The 26,038-nt window shown below is 43.7% G+C and overlaps 1 long non-coding RNA gene across 1 annotated transcript in view; it reads left to right on the plus strand.

Moving 5' to 3' along the window:
- The window catches only part of LOC121874031, a 94,482-nt gene that overhangs the window by 8,403 nt on the left and 60,041 nt on the right, over window positions 1-26,038 (plus strand). The window contains exon 2 of the long non-coding RNA XR_006090335.1: window positions 23,775-23,888. This is a non-coding gene — a long non-coding RNA (uncharacterized LOC121874031). The remainder of the gene's footprint in view (window positions 1-23,774; window positions 23,889-26,038) is intronic.

Here is a 26,038-nt window from a genome sequence, read left to right on the forward strand (position 1 = left end):
GGTTTTTGGCGGGAAAGAATAATTATGTGGGTTTTGGCAGGAAAGATAATTATGTGGGTTTTGGCTGGAATAATAATGTGATTTTTGGCAGGAAAGATATGATGTGATTTTTTAATGGGAAGCTATATACCTTTGGCGAGAAATTTATACAGTGTTTGAAGGACGTTATTTTATATCAGTTATTTGGTAAATTTGTTACTTATTAGTTATATAAAGGGATATGCAAGAGATTTTATGAGGAAACGAGGACCGGGAGATGGCGAGTCTACAACGGCGCGATTGGAAAGTTAGGAGACTATTGGCAAGTGAATCGTGGACGAAAAAAATAACGTGAAATTTGGCGAAAAAATACAGAAAGGTTTGGCGAATATTGGTGTAAAAAATGTTATTTACACACACACACACACACACACACACACACACACACACACGTGTTTATAATAGTATATATAAACTGAAGGAATAACTTTATAGGTGAATACACACACACATACACACACACACACTGACTTACCAATGAAACTTTTCAAGGAGTTCTCCCCGGAGCTTGCTAAACCCCTATGCTCCATCATCAATGCTTCTCTCAGTCAAGCCAGATGCCCAGCTGACTGGAAGACCTCTTATGTATCACCAGTGCCCAAGTCAACCAGCCCACAATCCTTAAATCAGCTACGACCTATTGCAATCACCCCAATACCCAGCCTAATCTGTGAAAGTTTTGTGTTCGACTGGGCTTATGCTGATATTGCAGGAGTCGTAGACCCTCAGCAATTTGGCAACATGAAAACTTCCTCCACCTCACTGTCTTGTCAGCTTTCTCGATTACATATACCGCCATCTCGAGAAACGATAAACGTCTGTAGCTGTCGCCTTCATTGATTTCACTAAAGCGTTCGACCTAGTCGACCACAATATAATCATCAACAAAGCTATTGACCTCGGGCTTCGGAGAAGTCTTATACCATGGCTTACAGACTTCCTCAGTGACCGACGCCAAGCTGTACGCTTCCGAGGGGCTGTCTCCACCTTTCAGTCACTCACCTGTGGCGTCCCCCAAGGCACCAAGATGGGACCACTCTGCTTCCTTATGCTCATCAATGATGCCCTAAGAGAAACCCCTGCTCGCTGGAAATATGTCGACGACTCCACCATTGGGATCAGCGTCAACAATTCTGCTCCCAACTATACCGCCCTTCAGGATTTATTGAACAGTCTCCAAAACTGGGCCACCAACAACCATGTCACCATCAACCATACCAAGACCATGGTTAGCACATCAACCTCTCCTCCGACATTGTCCCACCTCCTTCCATTACTCTAGGTCCGAACACACTCCAGGTTGTAGATTCCACGAAGCTCCTCGGCGTCACCATAGACAACAAACTAAATTGGAAACCACACGTCAGTGAAGTTGTCAAATCCTCCAGTTTCCGTCTCCACCTCCTCCGCCGACTCAAGTCCCTCGGAGTTCCTGCACACGAGCTCCTCAGTGTTTACACAACATTCATACTTCCCAAGCTCACCTATGCCTCCCCCACCTGGTCTTCCTCCCTAAATGCCACACAACGTAAACACCTAGAAAAAGTGCAAAAGAGGGCATGCAAGATTATTCTCTCCCCTTCCTACTCCACATATCAAGAAGCGCTCAACACACTGACCCTTTCGACTCTCACTGACCATCACCACGACCTCATCTGCAAATTTGGTAAGAAGCTTCTACACCATCCCCGACACCGGCTCCTACTACCACCTGAGATCCCCTGTCCGAGAATTGCTGTTCGACACCACAACCGCATCCAGCCCATACGTGCACGAACTGATCGCTATAAGAACAGCCCAGTCCCAACCATTGTAAAAATTATCAATAACTTGTAATAAACCAGTGTATTCACTCCCAGTAAACACTGCTCCTTACACTGTCACTATGTTGAAATGAACTGTAGTTTGAGTTTTTCCCCATCTAGTTATTATATATCTTATTTGTGTCACTTATGTTACTTGTATATTATTTGTAATTCGAAACCCATTCCCCAAATATGTAACTGTATATTTTCAGCCTTCAAGCAAAGCTCTTTCAATAAACCGTTAATTATTATTATTATTATTATTACACACACACACACACACACACACACACACACACTTGTTTATAATAGTATATATAAACTGAAGGAATAACTTTATAGGTGAATACACACACACACACACACGTGTTTATAATAGTATATATAAACTAAAGGAATAACTTTATAGGTGAATACACACACACACACACACACAAACACACACACACACACACACACACACACACATATACCACACACACACACACACACACACACACACACACACACACACACACATACTCACACTCACACACACACACACACACACACACACACACACACACACACACACACACACACACACACACACACACAAGTTACCAAATGTTCTTCTTAATCATCTAGTTTTGTTGTTTCTTTTGTATTTTATCGCAAATGATAATATATCCTGATAATAACTTAGGGTTGTCACTGCGATGTCTGTCTGTCTGTCGGTCTGTCTGTGATTATAAAGACTATTAAATCATCTTTATCTGTCAGTTGTCCTCGGAACTTCACGTCACACATACTGGCAAGATGGTTCCTTATACGCCTTCCCTGACGTGACTGATAATGTAACTCGGGTGTGAGGGATAGTTTCTATGACCATGTTTGTCTTGATTGTATATCTTCTGGGGTTCACACTTTATATTAATGAGGTTTTTGTTAAGGGCTCAGGGATGCTATAAATGACTATAAATTAATAATGATTCCTTTAAGGCAGTCTGTGATCATTTCTCGGATGTGTGTGTGTGTGTGTGTGTGTGTGTGTTCTAAGTGATACATAAACCCAAATATCTAAGACAAACTAAATAGATCACGACGAAATATTACAAAAACTATACCAAGAGAGAGAGAGAGAGAGAGAGAGAGGAGGTAGGCTTGGAGAGAACCTGCACCTGCATACATTAATTAGCGAAGAAACACCTCACTTTTACCTAGGTGGAGGTGAGTGTCGCAGCTGACCCGGAATATTCATGGTTGAAGGTTGACGACGACCACTGCCGCTAATTGTTTGTCTTCTCCTTAATCTGGATAAACCTGAACCTGAGGAGGATTAAGTGTACTTTAATGAGGATTAGTTGATACTTAAGTGGGGTGTGGGGGAGGGGGAGGGAGTTGATTTAAGTGTATTTTAATGTTGTAATTTACCACTTGTTCATGTGTTTGAGGTTGATTAAATTGTTGGTGACTCACAGGTAAGGTACTTGGACAGGGCCTTTTGTGGTAAAAACAAAAATAGGATGAGGGTGTGTTTGCCAGGAGTTGGGGTGGGGGATATAATTGACAGGATGGACAATATCTTGTCTGGCAATGGGAACAAACCCATTATCTGCCTCAGTGCAGGAGCGAGGAGCTTCTTGATAAGTTCAAGGCAGCTATAGATCGTATTAGGTCTAAGGGAGGGATCCCTATCATATGCGGTGTCCTGCCTAGAAGGAGAGTTGGCAGTGAATGGTTGTCAAGGGCCGTTGGTGTCAAGACCGTCTTGACGGTATTCCAAGTCAATATCGGTCCTATTCATTGACAACTGGGACAGCTTCTACGGCAGAAGGGACCTTTATGCTAGGGATGGGGTGCACCTGTCTCGGGATGGGGTGGCAACCCTGGCTGGGTCTCTAGAGGGGGCAGTTCAAAGGATATCGAAGTCTTTAAACTGCTAGGGGAACATATGGGCACGGGGGTGGGGGAAACTACAGTGGGAGCGGGTAAACAAAGTAAAAGATTACAGGGAAATAGTGTTAGGAATGATGACAAAACTAAATTAAACAGGGAGTTTAAAACTAAACGCGGTAAAGGGAGGACTCAGAACACGACTAACTTAAATGTCTACTACGCGAACAGTAGAAGTATGAGAAACAAAATGGATGATATTAGGGCCTTGGTATGTACCGTGAGTTGCCCGTCGAATACCAAATTGCGGGTTACAAATTGTTCCATACCGATAGGCAGACCAGGAAAGGAGGCGGAGTAGCAATCTATATTAGGGATAATCTGAAGTGTGAAATAAATAAGGAAATAAAAACTGAGCGGAATACAGAAACAATTTGGATAGAATTAAGCGACGGTAGGGAAAAATTAATCACAGGAGTAATATATAGACCTCCCAATCGTGAGAGAGTCAATGAGCGACTTATCTGGGATGAAATGCGCAGGGCTTCCATACACAACAAAGTCTGTATAGTAGGCGACTTTAACCTTGGCCAAATAGATTGGACTGACCTTACGGGTAACTCAGAATCACAGGATTTTCTCGAGACGATCCAGGACTGTTTCCTAAGTCAACATATAACCGAGAAAACCTCATTAGCAATGTCGAGGTAGGGAACGAACTTGCAAACAGTGATCACAAAGAAATTAAATTCCAGTTAGATTTTCAGGGCAGACGTAAGGAAAATTCCACTAAAGTGCCAGATTTCAGAAGGGCAAACTTTGACAGTTTAAAGAGGCAGCTGAGAGAGGGGCTGTCACTCTTGGCCGTGAATCTGACAGATGACTCCGACCTGATGACGAGATCTGAGATTGCCGAGTTCCACGACAATTTAAATAATGAGTTACTTAATTCACAAAGGCAGAACATACCATACAAAAAACGCAGATCAGACAACAATGACCCTGAATGGATAACTAAATATTTAAAGAACATCATTGGCCAAAGGAAGGCTATAGGTAGAAGGATAAAGCGTGGCGAAATTTACCTCCACGATTATTATAAGATATTGGCGAGCAGGGTTAAGACCGAGATAAGGAAAGCCAAGAGGAATAATGAGGTAAGGATAGCAAGGGAGGCGAAGACAAACCCCAAAGGATTCTACCTAATGTATCAAACTAAAACACGAGAAAAGATTCGACCAATACTTTCAGATACCGGCGAGCTAACTGATAACGACGGAGAAATGAGCAATAATCTGAATAAATATTATTCAACAGTTTTCACCACCGAAAATTTAAACATGATACCCGAGGCACCGACTCTATTCAGAGATAGTGAAGAAAACAAATTAAGCGAGATAGTAGTGACTAGTAACGATGTTAGTTAGCAAATAGACAAACTATAGCCTAATATGTCACCTGGTCCCGATGAGATATTTGCCAGAGTATTAAAGGAATGTAAGGAAGAGCTTAGTATGCCCTTAGCAAAGTTGTTAACATGTCCTTAAAAACAGGTGTAGTACCAGAATCCTGGAGGATAGCGAATGTAATACCGATTTTCAAGAAGGGGGATAGATCACTATCCTCTAACTACCGCCCAATCAGTCTAACATCAATAGTAGGCAAATTACTGGAAGCAATCATTTCAAACTCTATTCGAAATCACCTGGAGAAGCACAAGTTGATCAATGATTCCCAGCATGGCTTCACAAGCGGACGTTCTTGTCTAACTAATCTATTAACATTCTTTTCATCAGTTTTCGAATCGGTGGACGAGGGGCACAATTATGATGTGGTATATCTCGACTTTAGCAAAGCCTTTGACAGAGTCCCCCACGAAAGACTAATTAGAAAGGTAGAAGCACATGGCATCAAAGGTAACATCCTTAAATGGATTAGGGCGTGGTTACAGGACAGGAAACAGCGAGTGAGCATTAACAGCACTAAGTCCCATTGGAGCAACGTCACAAGTGGAGTTCCCCAAGGCTCAGTACTTGGACCATTATTATTTATTATATACATAAACGACATAGATATCGGCATAGACAGCAACATAAGTAAATTTGCTGATGACACTAAAATAGGACGTGTTATTAAATCTGACGAGGACTCTGCAAAACTACAGGAAGATCTAAACAAATTTTTCGAATGGTCTGAAAAATGGCAGATGAAATTCAACGTGGACAAATGTAAAGTACTCAGTATAGGAGATGTAAACAGGGAAACCAGATACCAGATGAACAACGATGCCATAGAGAAATCCGACTGCGAGAGAGATTTAGGAGTAATGATAAGTAGGAACCTTAAGCCAAGTAAACAATGTGTTTTTGCTCGTAACAAGGCTAATAAAGTACTTGGGTTCATACAAAGGAGTGTTAGTTACAAGACTAGCGAGGTCATCCTAAAACTGTATCTTGCTCTTGTGAGACCACACCTGGATTACGCAGTTCAGTTCTGGTCACCGTATTACAGAATGGATATAGAATCATTGGAAAGAATTCAGAGGAGAATGACAAGACTAATCCCGGGCATTAGGAACCTTGAGTATAGAGACAGGTTAAAGCATCTTAATTTGCACTCCCTCGAGAGACGTAGAGTGAGGGGCGACCTGATAGAGGTGTATAAGTGGAAGTCAGGGCTAAACAAAGGGGACATTACAAAGGTACTCAAACTATCCAACCAGGAGCGAACTCGTAACAATGGTTTTAAATTAGACAAATTTAGATTTAGGCTTGAAATAGGTAAACACTGGTTTGGAAACAGAGTAGTGGATGAATGGAACAAGTTACCAAATATCATCATTAACTCGAATACGCTGAATAGCTTCAAACATAGGTTGGATGCTTATATGAGCAATAGGGGTTGGGTGTAAGCGGGACCGCCCAGTATGGGCCAATAGGCCCGCTGCAGTTTCCTCCCTTCTTATGTTATTTGTTTGTTGTAAGTTAGTACAAATAGACAGTAATTAGTGGATTATTAACACGTCGATCTATATGTGTGTTCGTGTGTGTGTGCGTGTGTGTGTGCGTGCGTGTGTGTGTGTGTGTGTGTGTGTGTGTGTGTGTGTGTGTGTGTGTGTGTGTGTGTGTGTGTGTGTGTGTTTTCTCCCTAAAGCGGGGTCGAGTTACTTTCCTCCAGTGCGTGTGAGCCCAGCTACACTATCATCCTCCTCTCCTCTCTCCTCCTCCTCCTCCTCCTCCTCCCTCGGACCTTAAAGTGCATTGTCCCCTCCTCGTAATCCCCTTCCTCTCACCCCCGTCACTTTCCCGTCTCCTGTCACTTTCCTGTCAACCGTGTTTTATCATCTACTGTTAATTTTTATCTCCTGGTACTTTCTTTCCTACTTTCATTCATATATCTACTGCCACTTCCCTGTCTACTGTTAATCTCCACTTACTGTCACTTTTCCATCTACTGTCATAGGCTTGGTGAGAGTAAATAGGATATTACAGTATATCGGAAGGAGACAGTGGATCGTTTTGACAATAGCTGGGAAGTAACAAGAACTGCGAAAGTGACGGTAGATCAGAACACTCAGTAATCACCTTCTGATCAATGTGTTTCATCCTGTCACTTTTCCCAACCACCGTGTTTTTCTGTACCGTCACTTCCCCAACCCCACCGTCACATCCAAATCCACCGTCACTTTCCCAACCACATCGCTACTTTCTCAATCACCGTCCTTTCCCAACCCCGTCACTTTACCAACCCACCGTCACTTCAGCCACCGTCGCCCAATCCACCGTCACTTCCCAATCACCAATACTTCCCAATCCACCGTCACTTTACCAACCACCGTCGCTTCCCAACCCACCGTCACTTCCCCAGCCCACCGTCACTTCCCCAACCCACCGTCACATCCAAATCCACCGTCACTTTCCCAACCCATCGCTACTTTCTCAATCCACCGTCACTTTCCCAACCCACCGTCACTTTACCAACCCACCGTCACTTCCCAACCCACCGTCACTTCCCAATCCACCGTCATTTTCCCATCCACCGTCACTTTCCTAACCCTCCGCGTCATGAAGAACACCAGTTAACACATAACAAGGTTCAATAACATCAAAAACAAGTGAGAATAACAAATAATAATAATTACAGGATGAACAAGAACAATAAGTTAAGTAAAGAAATAACGTCAATAACAACAATGGTAATAACGGCATTTGTTTTAGCATTAAGGACAATAATAATATTAGCATTAACCACAATACCAATGGATGTTATAATAGCAGCAACAACAGTAGTAACAACAACAATGACAACAACAACAATAATACTCCTCTTCCTTCTACTCCTCCTATCTTAATATCTACCTCCCCATATTACCCCTCCTTTCCTTCTCCACCTCCTCAATCTTTCCACTTCCTCCTCCTCCTCCTCTTCCTGAATGGCAAAAATATACGTAAGAAAACCTGGAATGCGCTTGTGTGTTCGTGTGTGTTTAAGTGGTTATCCGTGCGTGGCCACTACCCTTGCCACTACTGTCACCACCTGCGCCACTACCCCATTATCAAGGCTAGTTATCTCCCACTTTTATCCTTACATCGAGATTGAGGCCAGAACTTCGAAATGATTGGGCCCTCCAGATGATGACGTCATAAGTGGTGACGTATTCAGTTACGCAACACACGCGCGAGAAGGAAAGTGTTTCGGCTCCGTTCACACCCACACAAAAAACGCATTTAACCACGCCCTTCAAACCTGTTCGGGCGTGACCTTCCACACCCCAGCGATCACCCACACCCGCGACCCGAACCTACGTAACACCCGGTCGTGAAAGTTTAAAAGTGATTCGGGCGGGTCGGGCACATGGGGTAAGCAGAGTGGGTACTAGGGTGGATGGATTGGATGGGTGTGTCGGGTGGGCGTGAGTCGGGCGGGTCGGGTACCAGGGATGGGTGGGTCAGGTACACGGGTAGGTGGGTTAGGTAGGGGTGGTTTTGGCACAGGTGTGAGTGTCTCGTTAGTGTCACGTGCTCCTACAAGTAGGTCAAGTTGGCGCTCTTGTGTCAGTGGGTTCAAAGACATCAACCTGCTATCTTACGGACGCGACGCTAGGTCAACCCTACGGACGTCAGGTCAGCCGTAGGGGCGCCAGCACTGACTGACGCCAAATCCCCACTGATGCACGCCAAATCTCCGCCAATGGACGTTTCGCCAGCCGTACAAAGAGGGCCGTACCCAACCACAGCTCGCCTCGCCTCTACACTTTCTCCCCTAGTCTAAGGTTAATTGGGCGAACCTCTTACCTGGGGCAGCCGACGAGGTGTGGTGGGGAGAGTTTTTTGTCGTTGATATCTCCACCTACCCACTCACTCCCTCTCCCTCACTCACTCCGTCCTTCTCCCTCACCATAGTCATTCACCTCTCCCTCCCATACTCATTCTCCCTCACTCCCCCATCTCTCCATACCTTGCCTACCCTTCCATTCGAGCAAGGAGGAGAGAGAAAGAAGAGGAGAGCAGAGATAGAAGCAGGAGGGAAGGTGTAAGGGAAGCAGGTATTTAATTCAGCAGGGAGAAAGGAGAGTAGAGATAGGAGCAGGTAGACCACAAAAACAGGTAGGTAACAGCAGCAGTTAGACGGGAAGCAGGTAGATCATAAAAGTAAGTAGACAGGAAGCAGGTGGATCACAACATTATCAGGTAGATCATAAAAGTAGGTAGACAGGAAGCAGGTCGATCAAAACATTAGCAGGTAGATCATAAAATCAGAAGTATGACAAGCAGGCGGGTGGCAGTACTGTAAGGGAAGCAGGTATTCAAGTCCAAATAGTTGAGAAAGCAATTAAGAGCGTGGGAACGATAAAGACAGGTGACCTTGAGTGAGCTTAACACACACACTACCTGGGCTATTAACACGATGGGACGAGCAGTTAAACCTTTTGTATGACCCGGGGGATAGTACTCAGTGAGGTTCTTGTACTCTGTGAGGTGGAGTACTTCCGTGTATGTTAAGGTTACTGGGTCAAGTTCTTGTACTGTTAGGGTTAGGTTAGGGTTGAGATAGGTTGGGTTTAGGTTAAGTTATGCTTCTGTTAAGGTAGGTTTGGTAAAGTTAGATTCGGTTAGGTTAAGTTAGGTTAGCTTAGGTTAGGTTAGGTTATACTATGTTAAGTCAGATTAGGTTCAGTTACAATGGGTTCGGTGAAATTAGATCAAAATACATAGGTTAGATTTGGTTAGATTCTTAAGTTAAGTTTAATATAAGTTAGATTAAGTTACATTTAAGTTAGATCAAGCTAGGTTAAGTAAGGTTAGATTTAATTTAAGTTAGATCCAGTTAGTTTAGGTTGAACTTAGAGAGCTATTTGAAATTCCTACCTCCAGTGAAAGTACAGTAGCAGCTACCCGGCGGGAAAGGTCATTGCCGCTCACATACACACAGTTACCAATCACTGTTACCTGGGGACACTTAACACCACTTACACTGGGCTGACTGGAACAACAGAGGTGAGAGATACAACAGGAGGTGAGAGATAGAAGAGGTGAGAGATACAACAGAGGCGGTATTTCTCACCACTGGAAAGATAACACAACTTAACAGGCAAAATATAGCCAGAGAAAATTAAGTGAAAAATAAACTCAGGAAAACCAATAATTATATCATAGCAAAGTTAAATGCTGAGGGAGGGGGGAGAGGATGGGTAGTTGGGGAGAGAAAGGGGTAGGGGAAGGGGAGAAGAGGAGGAAGGGGAAGGAGAGGGGGAGTAGAGGGAGTTTGGGGTGTTGATCGTACGCCCGACAACGAATAGAATGAGAAATACTTAAAGAAAAAGAAAAACAATCCATCTATCACGCTCAAGAAAACAAAGCCTTAACGGGTCAGTCAGGCCAGGAAAGGAGGGCATCGGGGTGACTTAAGACAACGAGGGAGGGAGGGAGGGAGGGTGGAGGTCTGAAGGAATGCCAGAGTGTCAATATAAGGTATCGGAGGTTTTTCCCCGTGTTGCAACCAGCTGCCCTAAGAACCAAAAGAGAATAAGTACAAGTTTTCAGATCTTCAGACAGGACTTGACCCATTATTGAGGGGATGTAATTCAGTATTTCAGTGACGTGGGACACAAACATCAAGCGTCCCAGTTGATCGTGTCGTCGGCTGGTTGTTCAAGAGTCTTCAGGAGAGTACTTGATCTTGTGTTGTGTGTGTGGGAGGGGGGTGGTGCATGATGGCATGGCGTGCGGGAGATACAGACAGCAACAGGGGGGCTCAGGGGCGATTGATGAGGTCGTCATTTGGGGTCCCCTGGGAAGGAAGTTTTGGCCACAGGTTCAGTTGCGGAAGGTGTATGGAGAGGTGGGAGGGGAGCCTTTGGTAGCCCCCCAGAGATCGACGTCAGGTAGGTTCCAGGAAGTGACTGGGGGGAGGGGAGGTCTTTCCAGTCTTTGTGTTTCCTTTTCTCCTCACTCCTTTTTCTCTCACTGCTCTTTCCTTTTCCGTCCCTTTTCCTCGCTTACCTTTTTTTCTCTTCTTTCCCCTTCTTCCTATAGTATATTCCCCACTCCGGTTGTCTCTTTCTCTTCCACTCCATCCGTCCCATCCACCTTCTCCCATTTGCTATCCTCCCCACTGCTCCTCATTTATTCCTTCCCCGTCTTTCCCCACTATCCTCCTCTCTTTACCCACGTCCCCTCTTTCTCACCACCTCCACATCCCCACCTTCTCTCCTCCACCTACCTTCACCACCTCTCCCCCACCTTCACCACCTCTCCCCCACCATCTCCCCCCTCCCCATCTCCCCCCACTCCCTCCCCATGATAAAACTGGTGACGGTGGCCAACAATGACCTTGGAGAGTTACCCAGAATAAGAACGATAGATTGAATAAAAAAAAATCATATATGCGGACAAAAATTTTCATAATATTATATAAGCCTTTTGATACGGTGAGCTAACGTGGGTGGTGTGTGGAGTGGGTGGTGTGTGGAGTGGGTGGTGTGTGTGGAGTGGATGTGGTGTGTGTGGAGTGGGTGGTGTGTGTGGAGTGGATGTGGTGTGTGTGGAGTGGGTGGTGTGTGTGGAGTGGATGTGGTGTGTGGAGTGGGTGGTGTGTGTGGGTGGATGTGGGTGTGTGGGTGGGTGGTGTGTGTGGAGTGGGTGGTGTGTGTGGGTGGATGTGGTGTGTGTGTGGGTGGTGTGTGGGTGGTGGTGTGTGTGGAGTGGGTGATGTGTGGGTGGATGTGGTGTGTGTGGAGTGGGTGGTGTGTGTGGGTGGGTGTTGTGTGTGTGGGTGGATGTAGTTGTGGTGGGTGTGTGGGTGGATGTGTGGTGTGTGGAGTGGGTGGTGTGTGTGTGGGTGGATGTGGTGTGTGGGTGGGTGGTGTGTGGAGCCGGTTGGGTGTGAATGGTGGATGTGTTCATGGTTGTTCTCTCTCTCTCTCTCTCTCTCTCTCTCTCTCTCTCTCTCTCTCTCTCTCTCTCTCTCTCTCTCTCTCTCTCTCTCTCTCTCTCTCTCTCTCCTTCAATACCTAATCTCCCCTTCCTCTCTCTCCTTCCCTCACCTCACCCTATTCCCTCCCCTGCCTTCCTCCCTCAACTCACCCCACTCTCTCCCTCTCCCTCCTCCCTCTTTCCCTCCCTCTCTACCTTACCCCACTCTCTCCTCCCTCCCTCCTTCTCCTCCCTGAGTACCCATGTAACTCTCTCCCTCAACTGTTTCGTGATGCCATCTTGGTTGACACGACAGATAGAGGCACTGTCTTGGCACTCCCGCTAGACTACAGCTTCTACACACCCTTGACTCCCATTAGTGCCTCTGACAGTGCCACACCGGACTACATTTAGGGTGCCAGGTGAGTCAGGTGGTCTATTTAGGGACGCCAAGTGGAACATTTAAGGGAAGTCAGATTTCAGATTTAGCGAAGTCAGTTGCTAGATTTAAAGATGTCACAAACTGCCATCCTGAACGTTCAAGGAATGATTTTATACCACTTGAATTTGATAATGTTTATGACAGACAGAAAGACAGACAGACACATTTTGGAGAGTGTCAGTGGGTGTCAAGTGATGCCTGTCAGTCAGTATCTCGGTGGTGATTGAAAAGGTCGACTCAGGGTCACCCAAGCTCAGAAGACGTTGGCACTAATGATTATTTTTATTATTATTATTATTATTATTATTATTATTATTATTATTATTATTATTATTTTATTATTTATTATTATTTTTATTATTATTATTATTATTATTATTATTATTATTATTATTATTATTATTATTATTATTATTTATTATTATTATTTATTATTTATTAATTATTATTATTATTATTATTATTATTATTATTATTATTATACATAATTATTATTATTATTTGTTGTTTTTGTAGTAGTACTCTCTCTCTCTCTGTACATATATATGTATATATATATATATATATATATATATATATATATATATATATATATATATATATATATATATATATATATATATATATATATATATATATATATATATATATATATATATATATATACATATATATGAGATTACACAGGAACTTCGTGTTTTCTTCTTTCCTTGTGGTTATCAGCATATACCTAGATCACGCGCACCTACAGTGATTTACTTGCATATATATATATATATATATATATATATATATATATATATATATATATATATATAATCGCTTTATAATCCCCTTCCCGGACCTCCATTCGTATTCTTCACTTTACCCCTTCCATTTCTCTCCCTTTTCTACTCCTCCTCCTCGTCTTTCCTACCCCCCCCCATCCGACGGCTTGTCAACATTGTGTGGCGACGCTTGGTGTTGAAGTGTACAGGTAAGTAAGGTGTTGGTGGGCGCGTAGGGAGGGAGGGAGGAAGGAAGGAAGAGAGGGAAGGAAGGGAGTGAGGAAAAAGGAAGGAAGGGGCATGAACTGGGTGAGTGTTGAGGAGACATGTTATACTGGGTTAAGATTACATCAGTCTCCCCTGCGTCCACATCACTTCCGTTTTCATTGCTATATTACGTCTGCCATCACCACTTATTGAATGAATCTTTAGGAAATACCCCCCTTAGTGTGTGTGTGTGTGGCGTACCTTAACCTACAAAATTGTGGAAATACCTCTTAAGAAAAACACCTGAGGAGTCGTATATATGGATGTATGTATTTCATGTGTAACACCCACACACGCACACACACACACACACACACACGGAGTCACACCTGTACCTTTCAAACTGCAACAAGTGTTATTGAAAGTTGTGACGTCATCCCCTACAGTCAGAGCTATCTAGGAAAATTTGTGCCTCAACAATGATGCAACAAGTCATTATGTCAACACTGGGGGAATCTGGCTAGAAAGGAGACAGTCGTTCCTCTCCCGTTGTTGCTCTGCTGTTGTTTTTGTTGTTGTTTTGTTGTTTTTGTTCTTCACGCTTCCACATTTCACTTGTTGTTTTTCTTTCATTTATTCACTCTTTTCGTCCTTTCATTCTTCTTGTTCGTTCATCTTTTATTTCTTCATTCATTTTTTCCATTCTCTCCCGCCACTACTCTCTTCCTCTCCCTCCCACCCTCCTTCCCTCCCTCCCTTCCTCTTCATTCTCTCCTCCCTCATTCTCCTTCCCTCCAATGCCCAACATGTAACGTACCTCCCACTCACCACCCCCCCTTTCCGTACCAGGCTGCGCTCTCTCTCTCTCTCTCTCTCTCTCTCTCTCTCTCTCTCTCTCTCTCTCTCTCTATTTTTCTCTGACCTCTCCCAATAGACGTCACTTCTGGAGTATTTATGGTATACAGTACAAGGGGAGTTTCCGCCTTTTCTGATCTCACTGATATTATGCATTTGGCAAGTATGAGGGAATTTTTTTAATTTTGGCTGAGAAGAATTTTAAATAACCAGTTTTTTATGGTAACTACATCAAGGTTAACGATGATAGGTTAGGTTAGGTTAAGTTGGGTTGAATTTGTTTTCGGTTTGAAGTGTGTGTGTGTGTGTGTGTGTGTGTGTGTGTGTGTGTGTGTGTCTCACTCGCCACATTCCTCGTTACTTTCATCAGTTTCGCTGATTATTGGGATTTTTTTTTCCTAAAGGTCAACATCACTCTTACCTCGTGTTGGTGTTTTTCTTGAGGCCTTTTATAGAATTCGTAAATACCTGAACAAAATCCAACCCCCCCCCCCAATAAAACAAAAATCTCCGCTGAATAAAAGATTATCATCACTTGGCCTAATTTTTTATGTACGTGTAAAAATCTCATTAAAACACGAAAAGGAAAACTAATTTAGTATTTAATTAAGGGACTTGTATTCTGATCACCTGTTTCCTTCCATAACTCCAATGACGTCATCAGTTATCCGGAAAATGTGAGCCGTTTGATGCAAGAGTTAATAATATTTGTTATTTATTTGTGGAAGAATTGGTTGTGTGTTTATCAGGAGTTATTTACTTTAGCGTCTCGGTGTTAAGAATATCGGCCTTGTCACTTATGGGCAATACTTAGACAATTTATCTGCCATTGTTGTTGTGTGTGTCGGCGATGGGAGGTTACAGGTACAAGTGTAGATCAGATACAGGTTTAATAGATGCAGTTACAGGTAAAATCGATACAGGTACAGGTGTAAATACGGACACAGGTATAGATAAATGTACAGGTGTAAATGCAGGTAACAAATCAAGTCCAGATAGATCCTTCTCAGCCGTCCGCCGTTGTCCGTGGTGACATTACATATTCCCCATCATACTCCCAGAAGGACATGGGCAGTATAAGGTGTACTTCAGACCGGTTGATGTCCTGTATGTTTATTTGGTGTATTGCTGGTGGCACACATAGACACAGTGCCAAGATGGGTGTCGCAAGTGCCAATGTGACGTTTACCCAAGTTGCGGCCGGCCACCTTTCACACCCTACTTATGTTTCCCTAGGATGAAGGAAGCTCTATTCTCTCAGTATATTCTTGTTTATCCTGAGACAGAAATCGTGTCACCTCCCAGCTCCCCGACCTTCCCGTTTGACCGATCAGTGAGGACATAGTTGCTCCACATAATTATGAGAGTTTGTTTACATTGACGTGCGCGGAATATTTTCAGTTGTTTCAGGTCATTTTATCTCTTTATTCACACCTACTAAGATCCTCACTCGCAAGATTTATTGAGGGACACGTTAATAAAAAATGGGTTTGGAGTATTTAATGAAGGTTTAGGTAATTGTGTCGCTTTAACCTACATCTGACATTAACACATAAATATCCACAACTAATCTTAAAACATATACATGTCTGGCATCTTATTTATATATAGAGTACTTGTTAGATTCAGTATTAAAACCATAGGATGTATTTTATTGAACTTAATTTATTTCATCTTTCTCTTTTAATATTGCGTAATAATATAAGTGGAAGTTGCTCTAATTTGTAAATATTTGTAAGATAATGAATGTAGTTAGTGTAGTGGGCGACTAATATGGGTATTTGTGAAGGGTTGTTAATCTGACAAGGCTGGGTTGAGTTACGTTGGCAGGACGGTCGTGTAAAGGCGATTTTTTTGGAAGTGTAGAAATAGCGAAAGGTCGAACAATGAAAGTGTGTGTGTGTGTGTGTGTGTGTGTGTGTGTGTGTTTGTGTGTGTGTGTGTGTGTTTGTGTGTGTGTGTGTGTGTGTGTGTGAGAATTCGTTTTAGATATAGAAGTGGGCAAAGTTAGCATAGTTGAGTGGCGTTATGTTACCGTACATGTGGTGGTGGGTAACAGAGCCGTGGTGAAAGTGCCAGTGGGTCGGGGGTGCCAGGGGAGTTAGTGGGTGCCAGAGGATAGGGGAGAGTGCCAGAGGAAGGGGTGCTTTTTTTACTTTTGCCACTTACAGCAACCAATTTATTGTACACTCCATACTCATCCTGTGGTAGTAGCGCAAATGGATTACAGAGTAAAGTCTGAGGGGTGCCAGAGATGAGGGAATTATGATGGGAGGTGCCAGAGGTAAGGGGGTGCCAGAGGAGTAAGGAGGTGCCAGGGTAGGAGGGTGCCTGGGGGGTGAGGGGTGCCAGAGGGTAGGGGGTGCCAGAGGGTAAGGGGGTGCCAGAGGTGAAATGCCAGAGGGTAGGAGGGTGCCTGGGGGTGAGGTGCCAGAGGGTAGGGGTGCCAGAGATGAGGGGTGCCAGAGGGTAGGGTGCCAGAGGTAGGAGGGTGCCTGGGGTGAGGGGTGCAGAGGGTGGGGGTGCCTGAGGGGTGGGGTGCCAGAGGGAAAGGTGCCAGAGGGAAAGGGGGTGCCAGAGGGGTAGGGGTGCCAGAGGGGTGAGGAGGGTGCCAGTGGGTGAGGGTGCCAGTGGGTGAGCGTGCCAGAGAGTGGGAGGGTGCCTGGGGTGAGGGGGTGCCAGTGGGTGAGGGGGTGCCAGAGAGTGGGAGGGTGCCAGAGGATGGAGGGTACCAGAATGTGGGAGGGGTGCCATATGGTGCCACTTATCACCACCACTCTACTGCCGTGTCATGACAGATCACCCTTTATGTAAGCTACAGTTACCGTGTCAGGTGTCAGGTGTTTTTTGTCCCTTCATCTTACTATTTTCTTCCTTCATCTTACTATTTTCTTCCTTTATCTTACTATTTGTCTTCCTTCATCTTACTATTTTCTTCCTGTATCTTACTATTTGTCTTCCTTCATCTTACTATTTTCTTCCTGTATCTTACTATTTGTCTTCCTTCATCTTACTATTTTCTTCCTTCATCTTACTATTTCCTACCTTTATCTTACTATTTGTCTTCCTTCTTCTTGCTATTTTCTTCCTTCTTCTTGCTATTTTTCTTCCTTCATCTTACTATTTTCTTCCTTCATCTTACTATTTTCCTTCCTTCATCTTACTATTTTTCTTCTTTCATCTTACAATTTTCCTTCCTTCATCTTACTATTTTTCTTCCTTCTTCTTGCTATTTTCTTCCTTCATCTTACTATTTTTCTTCCTTCATCTTACTATTTTTCTTCCTTCATCTTACTATTTTCTTCCTTCATCTTACTATTTTCCTTCCTTCATCTTACTATTTTCTTCCTTCATCTTACTATTTTCCTTCCTTCATCTTACTATTTTCTTCCTTCATCTTAGTATTTTCTTCCTTCATCTTACTATTTTCTTCCTTCATCTTAGTATTTCTTCCTTCATCTTACTATTTCTTCCTTCATCTTACTATTTCTTCCTTCGTCTTACTATTTTCCTTCCTTCATCTTAGTATTTTCTTCCTTCATCTTACTATTTTTCTTCCTTCATCTTTTTTTTTCTTCCTTCATCTTACTATATTCCTTCCTTCACCTTAGTATTTTCTTCCTTCATCTTACTATTTTCTTCCTTCATCTTAATATTTTTTCTTCCTTCATCTTACTATTTTTCTTCCTTCATCTTAATATTTTTCTTCCTTCATCTTACTATTTTCTTCCTTCATCTTACTATTTTTCTTCCTTCATCTTACTATTTTCTTCCTTCATCTTTTTTTTTCTTCCTTCATCTTACTATATTCCTTCCTTCACCTTAGTATTTTCTTCCTTCATCTTACTATTTTCTTCCTTCATCTTAATATTTTTCTTCCTTCATCTTACTATTTTTCTTCCTTCATCTTAATATTTTTCTTCCTTCATCTTACTATTTTTCTTCCTTCATCTTACTATTTTCTTCCTTCATCTTACTATTTTTCTTCCTTCATCTTACTATTTTCTTCCTTCATTGTAATTACCATCTTAAAAAAAAGTTTATTCAAATCTCAAAGAGCATTTTAAGCTATTTAATATTTCACGTATAAACTCACCTGTAATTAATTAAGTCTTATTGAACGCCACCTGTTGATATACAGTACATAAGCTTGGTGTGTTGGGACTAAGCTGGAGTTATTTTACGCTTAAGATATATACATTCTTACTCATTGGTTCGTTGTGTTGAGCTCTGGTGTTGACCTCTGTGTTGATTTAATTGTAATGAGCTGGAGTGTGTTGTTTTTAGCAGGTGTGTTGTTTTTAGCAGGTGTGTTGTTTAGCAGGTGTGTTGTGTTGCATTAGCAGGTGTGGTGTTTCAGCAGGTGGCTCTTAATCCCTCGCTATACGAATATATTATAAGTAGGTCTCCTTTACTGTACAGATACGGACATACTTAACCAAGTCTAATAATGTACTTATACTTATTTTAATATTTCACCACCTGGCCATGACTCTACCTGTATACCTGTGTTTTAAATTAATTAGTCTTACCTGTACTTTCTTTCCTAGTGTTGAATCTGTATCGTTTCATCATCAGGAAAATTCTTCTCTTGTATATATATTTTTTCCTTATTTTGTACTTGGTTTTATTTGATATGTGTGTGTGTGTGTGTGTGTGTGTGTATGTGTGTGTGTGTGTGTGTGTTGCCCCCCGTCTCTCATACTGCCTATCATTTGCCTTCTGCCTCTCTCTCTCTCTCTCTCTCTCTCTCTACACTGCTTTCCAACTTCCTCCTCCTCCTCCCCCCTCCTCCCCCTCCTCCTGGATCACGTAAGGCCCTTCAGTGTGGAGGAGGCGTGAAGGATCTCTTATGCTGGTTGAGGAAATTATGTTTGATTCTGATGCTGACACAATACACTAACCCCTCTCCCTACCCTCTTCCTCTCCCTTCCCTCTCCACCTGTCTCCCTCCTTTCCCTATCCTCTCCCTCCTTTCCCTCTCCTCTCCCCCCTTTCCCCTTCCCCACCTCCCTTCTCTTCTTATCCTGCCCTCTCCCCCCCTTCCTGCCCCTCCTCCCTTCCCCTTTCCCTTACCTCCACCCATTACCTTCCTGCCCCTCTCGTCTCCAATCTCATCCCCTCCCACGCCCCTACTTCCTGTCTTTCGTTCCTCCCCACCCCACCTTCCTTCATCCCTGGCCCCCTCCTCTCACCTTCTTGGCCCTTCTCTGCCCCCTAACCCTTTGTCCCTCTCCCATCTCCACCTTCCACCTTCCCCTTCTTCCTTTCCCTCTCTCCTTCTTAATTCTCCCCATTCGTTTCGTCGTCATCACCCTTTTACCCCCCTTTCTCTCTCTGTCTTCTCTTTCTCCCTATCTCCTCATTCCTCTTCACTGTCCTCTTCCTTCCCTCCTGCCCGCTTCCTTTTCCCTCACCTCCAGCATCCTCTTCCTCAAACCTCCTGCCTCCTCTTTCCCACCCTCCTGCCCCCCCCTTCCTTACCCCTCCTGCCCCTTCCTTACCCCTCCTGCCCCCCTTCCTTACCCCTCCTCCCCCCTTCCTTACCCCTCCTGCCCTCTTCCCTTCCCCTCCTGCCCCCCTTCCTTACCCCTCCTGCCCCTTCTGCCCTCCCCCCCCATTCCTACCCCTCCTGCCCCCCCCTTCTTACCCTTCCTGTCCCCTTTCTTACCCCTCCCTCCCCCCTTCATACCCCTCCTGCCCTCTTCCTTACCCCTCCTGCCCCCCCTTTCTTACCCTCCTGCCCCCCCTTTCTATTCCCTCCCTGCCCCCTTACCCCCTCCTGCCCCCTTCCTTACCCCTCCTGTCCCCTTTCTTCCCCTCCTGCCTCCTCCTCCTCCTCTCCCAACATAATCAATCCTGAGAGTCGTAGATTAAAAAAAGTTGTATCAAACCTGAACTATGAAGGTGGTGAAGAGGAGAAAGAAGAGAGAATGTGTGTGTGTGTGTGTGTGTGTGTGTGTGTGTTGTAATGCGAGTGTGTGTGTGTGTATGTGTGTTAGAGTGTATGTGTGTGTGTGTATTGTCTAAGTATCTAATTTGTTTGCTCAGGATTTAAGCCCTGGGTGGACCATGGGCGAGAGGGAGGGTTTGTTTTGACATAATCAGCTGACTGCGGGTGGCCAGTTTGTTTTTATCAACTGACTGCTTGGTGTTGGCATCAGATACTCCTCAACGATTCTTCTCAGATAGACAGATAGACAATCGAGTCGTTCTTTAGTAACAGACAACCTCACAGACAGAGATGGAGATCTGTCAGATGTGTACGGAGAACAACAGAATACAGACACACACACACACACACACACACACACACACACACACAGTGACAGGTGATACAGGCATTCCAGGACAGGTGTGAGTCTAATACACACCCCGTGAGTGTGTGTGTGTGTGTTTTCATCAGTGCCAGTTTATAGTGTCGTTGGATGATTCTCTTGGGGATAACGCTTCACCCTTTTGGCAGATATCCTCCCTCTCTCTCCCTCCCTCCTTCTCCTAACCCACCCAACACCCTGAACTTTTACCCCATTACCTCCCTGCTCTTACTGTCTCCCACCTCTCTCCCTCTTTCGTCTCTCTCCCACCTCCCCCTCTGTCTCCCACCCCAGCACTTCCGCCACCCCATCCCTCCCTCACCCCTTCTCACCGTCCCCCTCACCGCCCCCTCACCGCCCTCACCGCCCCTCACCGTCCCCCTCACCTCCCCAATCACTCACACCACAATCACTGTCACGCCTGAACTGAGATCTGGGCTAAATTGAAGGTGAGAGAAGTGAGATTAGGCTCGAGAATAGTTGTGGTCTTGGGTGTGAGATTGGGCGAAAAAAGACAGCTGATATTTAAGGACATGGCGGAATGAGATTAGCGAGGGAGTTTAGGAGTGAAATTAAAAGATGAGATTAGTATTTTACGGGGAGTGAGATTATCAAGTACATTTGTTATAGAGACGAGGGAGTGAGATTAGATAGCGAATTAAAAGTCTAATATTAGCGATGAGGAGTTCTTGTATCGAAAATAGGAAGCGAGATTAGGGATTAAGGAAGTGAGATTATGGATGAGATTAGGATGTGAATGTAGACTATCCCTATAAAATAATACTCACTATAGGTTATACTTATAGGTAATATTCCCTATGGCCAGTATACTTCATAGGTTGTATTCATTATTGAGGCATCTTACTAAAAACTAGTATAATGACTCGATATTCTTACTGTGGATATTCTTACCAAGGTCATTGTTTACATTCATGAATATACCCACTCGGGACTACAGTATATTCTTAGACCCATAATATACTGAAGCCAACGACATCCCATGAATAGGTTGGTCAAGATATGTATACATGTATTTGAGCTATACTATGTATTCTTGGTATACATATATTCATGATAGTGGTATTTATCTGAATCTGTTATGTATTTTAGATCCCAAAAGGTCGATTGTCAAAGATCGGAGTCAAGGTTTTAAAGATAATAGGTTCTACTCTTCCCTCCTACCCCCCTTTACCCCCTTTACCCTCCTTATCCCTACCCCTCTTTATCCCCCTTACCCCTCCCTACCCCTCCTTATCCCCTTACCCCCTTATCCCCTATCCTCCATACCCCCCTACCCACCACCCACCAGCAAGAGTCAACACCTCGCCCGACTGTAGTTGTCCTTTCGGTTCGTATCCCGTTATCTTATGCTGTTATCCGTATCCCCTGAGTTAATTAATTCCTAAGGTGTGATATTTTTCCTAAATTTATGTAAGAAAATGTATATTTAGTTATGGTAGAGTCTTAGTGTCATATTGGTCGCCATCTTAGTGCCATATTGGACGCCATCATAGTGTCATATTGGGCACACGCACTCACATTAAAACACGTCCATTAACACACACACACACATTAACACACACTCTCTCTCTCTCTTTCTCTCTCACTCACACACACACTAATATTGTCCAGTTAACCAGTAATCTCGCCGCTAACAATAACATTCATAAGAGCTCCATTATTTACTATTCTCGAGTTGCACGTAAAGTAAATGTCACCCGCTCCACTGTTTCCATCACCTTTACTCCACTCTTTCCTCCATCTCTCTATCCCACTCACGACCTTCCTCCCAGGGTTTAGACTCACACGAGGACGTATTAGCGTTAGTTATTGTTAGTTGTAAGTTGTGAAGAAAATCCTACCATCCTTCAAAGAGTTATAAGGTAGATAACAATGAATGAGGACAGAACAACACCGACTCCTGCCAGTCAGATTTTTAGTCAGATTTTTTGTCAGATTTTGGTCAGCTTTTTCGCTCTTGGGGTTCGATGACGAGGGAGTATTTAAGATTCTTGGGTATTACGGTCGAGAATTGAGTACAACTGACGACAACAACAACAACAAAAATGGCATTGACATTTAATACAACTCGGGAGGGTAAGACTTTTTTTTAGTGTTTTATTCTTTTTGTGTGTGTGTGTGTGTGTGTGTTGGCAATGGGCAGTTTTAGCGGTATTTCAGGTGGACGGAGGTCAAACGAGAGAGAGAGAGAGACACCTGAGTATAGAACAGCTCATGACCCTCACCTGTGATTAAAACTGGATCCCTCGAAGGTAAACAGAAGCAGACACTTATTGCTATCTGTCTCTTCTCTACTTCTCGTTTATCATTCTCTGTAATACTATAAACAGGAAGTGGGCGCCGACAGAGAGAGAGGTGTATGCCGACAGAAAGAGAGGTGGATGCCGACAGAAAGAGAGGTGGATGCCGACCGAGGGATAGAGAGAAGAGGGAAAGATTTATTGAAGAAACCGGAGCGGAGACCTCGACTACGTGGCTGCCATGTTTTGCTGGATGTGTTGATCTTAAGGGAACAATGGCAGGGTGTATGGGGAGGGATTCTCTCCCTCGGTTTTATTGCCTCATCAAGGACGTTGTCTGTCGGGTCTATGGGTGTCAATGTTTTTTGTGTGTGTGTGTATGTGAATGGGTTGGGTGGTTTGGTGGGGGGTGGGAAGGACCTGACAGCTTCGCTACATGCAAGCAGTCCTGTAACTACCACTAACATTTAATGGTGGTTGATCACGTGATTGTAACTAGTGCATGCACGCAAATGCGCAACACACACACACACACACACACACACACACATACACACACACACACACACACACACACACACACACACACACACACACACACACACACACACACACACACACACACACACACACAATCCATGCACCTACCACCACCACCACTAAAAGGTGGAGGGAGTCTACAGGTAACTAGTCATGTAAACTTGTTCTCTCCCTCCCTGCGGCATTAATTATATTGACACTAAAACTACATATCAACACAGTACAGTTTGTAACCTTGATTTCTCTTTCCAGGTAAGACGAGATACCGACCTGACCAGATTCCGCCCTGTATAAGGTGAAGGTCATATATTCTACTCAAGACGTCTCATGAACGCTTTCTGTGACTCTTGGCGTGGGAGGGAGATGGTGAGTGCACATAATTCCTGTCAGAGAAAGAGTTAATGTGTGTGTCTGAGAGAGAGAGAGAGAGAGAGAAAAAAAGATGCCAACATTCATTAGCATCGGCTCTCTCTCTCTCTCCATTTCCGTTTTCCATCTCCTTCTTATCTGTCCTATTTACTTTTGGGATATTTTCCGCTTATTTGCCCTGAAAGAAGCCGGAGAGTCAACATGTCGAGTGTGAGTGTGTGTGTGTGTTTTCCTCTTGAGTGGCCGTGTTCAGTATAGTCCTCCTGAGTGGCCGTGTTCTGTGTAATATTTGATTATCAGATATTCTTGACTCCTGAATACCGTGAGGTTGACCAGCTGGGCGCCACAACACACGCGGTAACACCTGACATGCTCCACGGATTTATATGACTTGAAGATGATAATAATCGGGAAGGTGAATAATTTATCGTGATAATTTTCGTATGAATTAATTGGCAGCCATATTGTATTCTTGTGTCAGGTATAAATAGCGACATGACAGGGCCGTGGTGGAGCCGTGGCGTACATGACTTGTGGCTGGCTGACCCACCTCGAGGTCAGGTCTGGCAGTGGGATACATTAAAGTCTAAAGATACCTGGGGATATATGTATAGTCTGTCTACCTGTGTAATGGTGCGTCCATACTTCCCACACTTGTGCTTTGATTGTCACTCGACCCCGCCCCACCCTGTGTCCTGATGGTGACATGCCCCCCAAAACTGGAATACTATACCCTGATGTTGGTGACCCGAAGAATACAATATGTCCACCAAACAGTGAAGATGATGACCACATGGATAGACCACAAGGTAGTTGACGGTAAGACGCTAGCCATCAGCCTACAACTGTTTCTGAGTACACAAGACCCTGACGACCTAAAACGACGGCCGTCTAGCTTGTATAATAATTATACAAATGACCTAAAACGACAAGTTCACCTGGTATACGGTACTCTGAAGAGACGATGTCACCTTTGTCGTTATTTTAAGACGCTGGCGACGACGGCACTCTTCGTCAAGGATACATTAAAATGTTGTATCAATAATTCAATAAAGGGTGAAATAGGAACCGAGTCTGTGTGGGTAGAAATCACGGAAGGAAGAGAAAAACTAATTATGGGAGTGATTTACAGGCCCCCAAGTCTTGGCAAAGAAGCAGCTCAGCCCATATGGCAGGAAATGAGTAGGGCAGCAAAATATAACAACCTATGCATTATGGGGATTTCAACTTCAGAAATATTGACTGGGACAACATTGTAGGTGACTATGAATCTGAAGACTTCTAGACGCAGTAGACAATTTTGGAAACAACTAATTACAGAACCTACTAGATGTGACAATATATTAGACCTAGTATAAACAAATAAAAGAAAATATTATCAGAGATATCACAGTAGGGGAAGAACTAGGTAACACTGATCACAGAGAAATCAGGTTCACCCTAAATTGGGAAACGAAAAACAATGACAATATGGTCAGAGTCCCAAACTTTCGGTTGGCGGATTATCAGGGGTTAAGAAGGTACCTAGGTGAGGTCACCTGGGAACAGTCACGTCAGTCCCCAGTAGGAAAGGGTGAGGTCATAGATGACACAACAATTGATCATCACTAGTATACTACATAAAGCACAAGAAAAAATATACCATACAGAAAAATTAGGTCAAATAAGAATGAGCCAAGGTGGATGACCAGAAAACTTAAACATGACATAGGAATAAAGAAAGGAATATATAAGAAATTAAAGGGAGGGAGGAGCAGCTCAGAAATAGGTATAATGAACTATCTAGGAATGTTAAGAAAAATGTAAGGAAAGCAAAGAGAGACTATGAAATCAAAATAGCAAGAGAATCCAAGGCGAATCCCAAGGGATTTTTCCAGGTATATAGGACAAAGGTCAAGGACAAAGTTGGGCCTTTAAAGTCAGGAGGGAGAAGTGATAAATGGCAGTGAAGAAATAAGCAAAGCATTGAACTGCTACTTCTTATCAAAAATCCCAGGGCCGGATGAAATTTTCCCTCGAGTCTTGAAAGAGTGTAGGGAACAGATTAGTACCCATATTCAAAAAGGGAGACAGAGCATCAGCGTCAAATTACCGGCCGATCAGTTTGACGTCAGTAGTGGGGAAATTTCTTGAATCAATTATAGCAG

The sequence above is a fragment of the Homarus americanus genome, unplaced genomic scaffold, assembly GCF_018991925.1.
Source record: "Homarus americanus isolate GMGI-L3 unplaced genomic scaffold, GMGI_Hamer_2.0 scaffold31328, whole genome shotgun sequence".
Lineage (NCBI taxonomy): Eukaryota > Metazoa > Arthropoda > Malacostraca > Decapoda > Nephropidae > Homarus > Homarus americanus.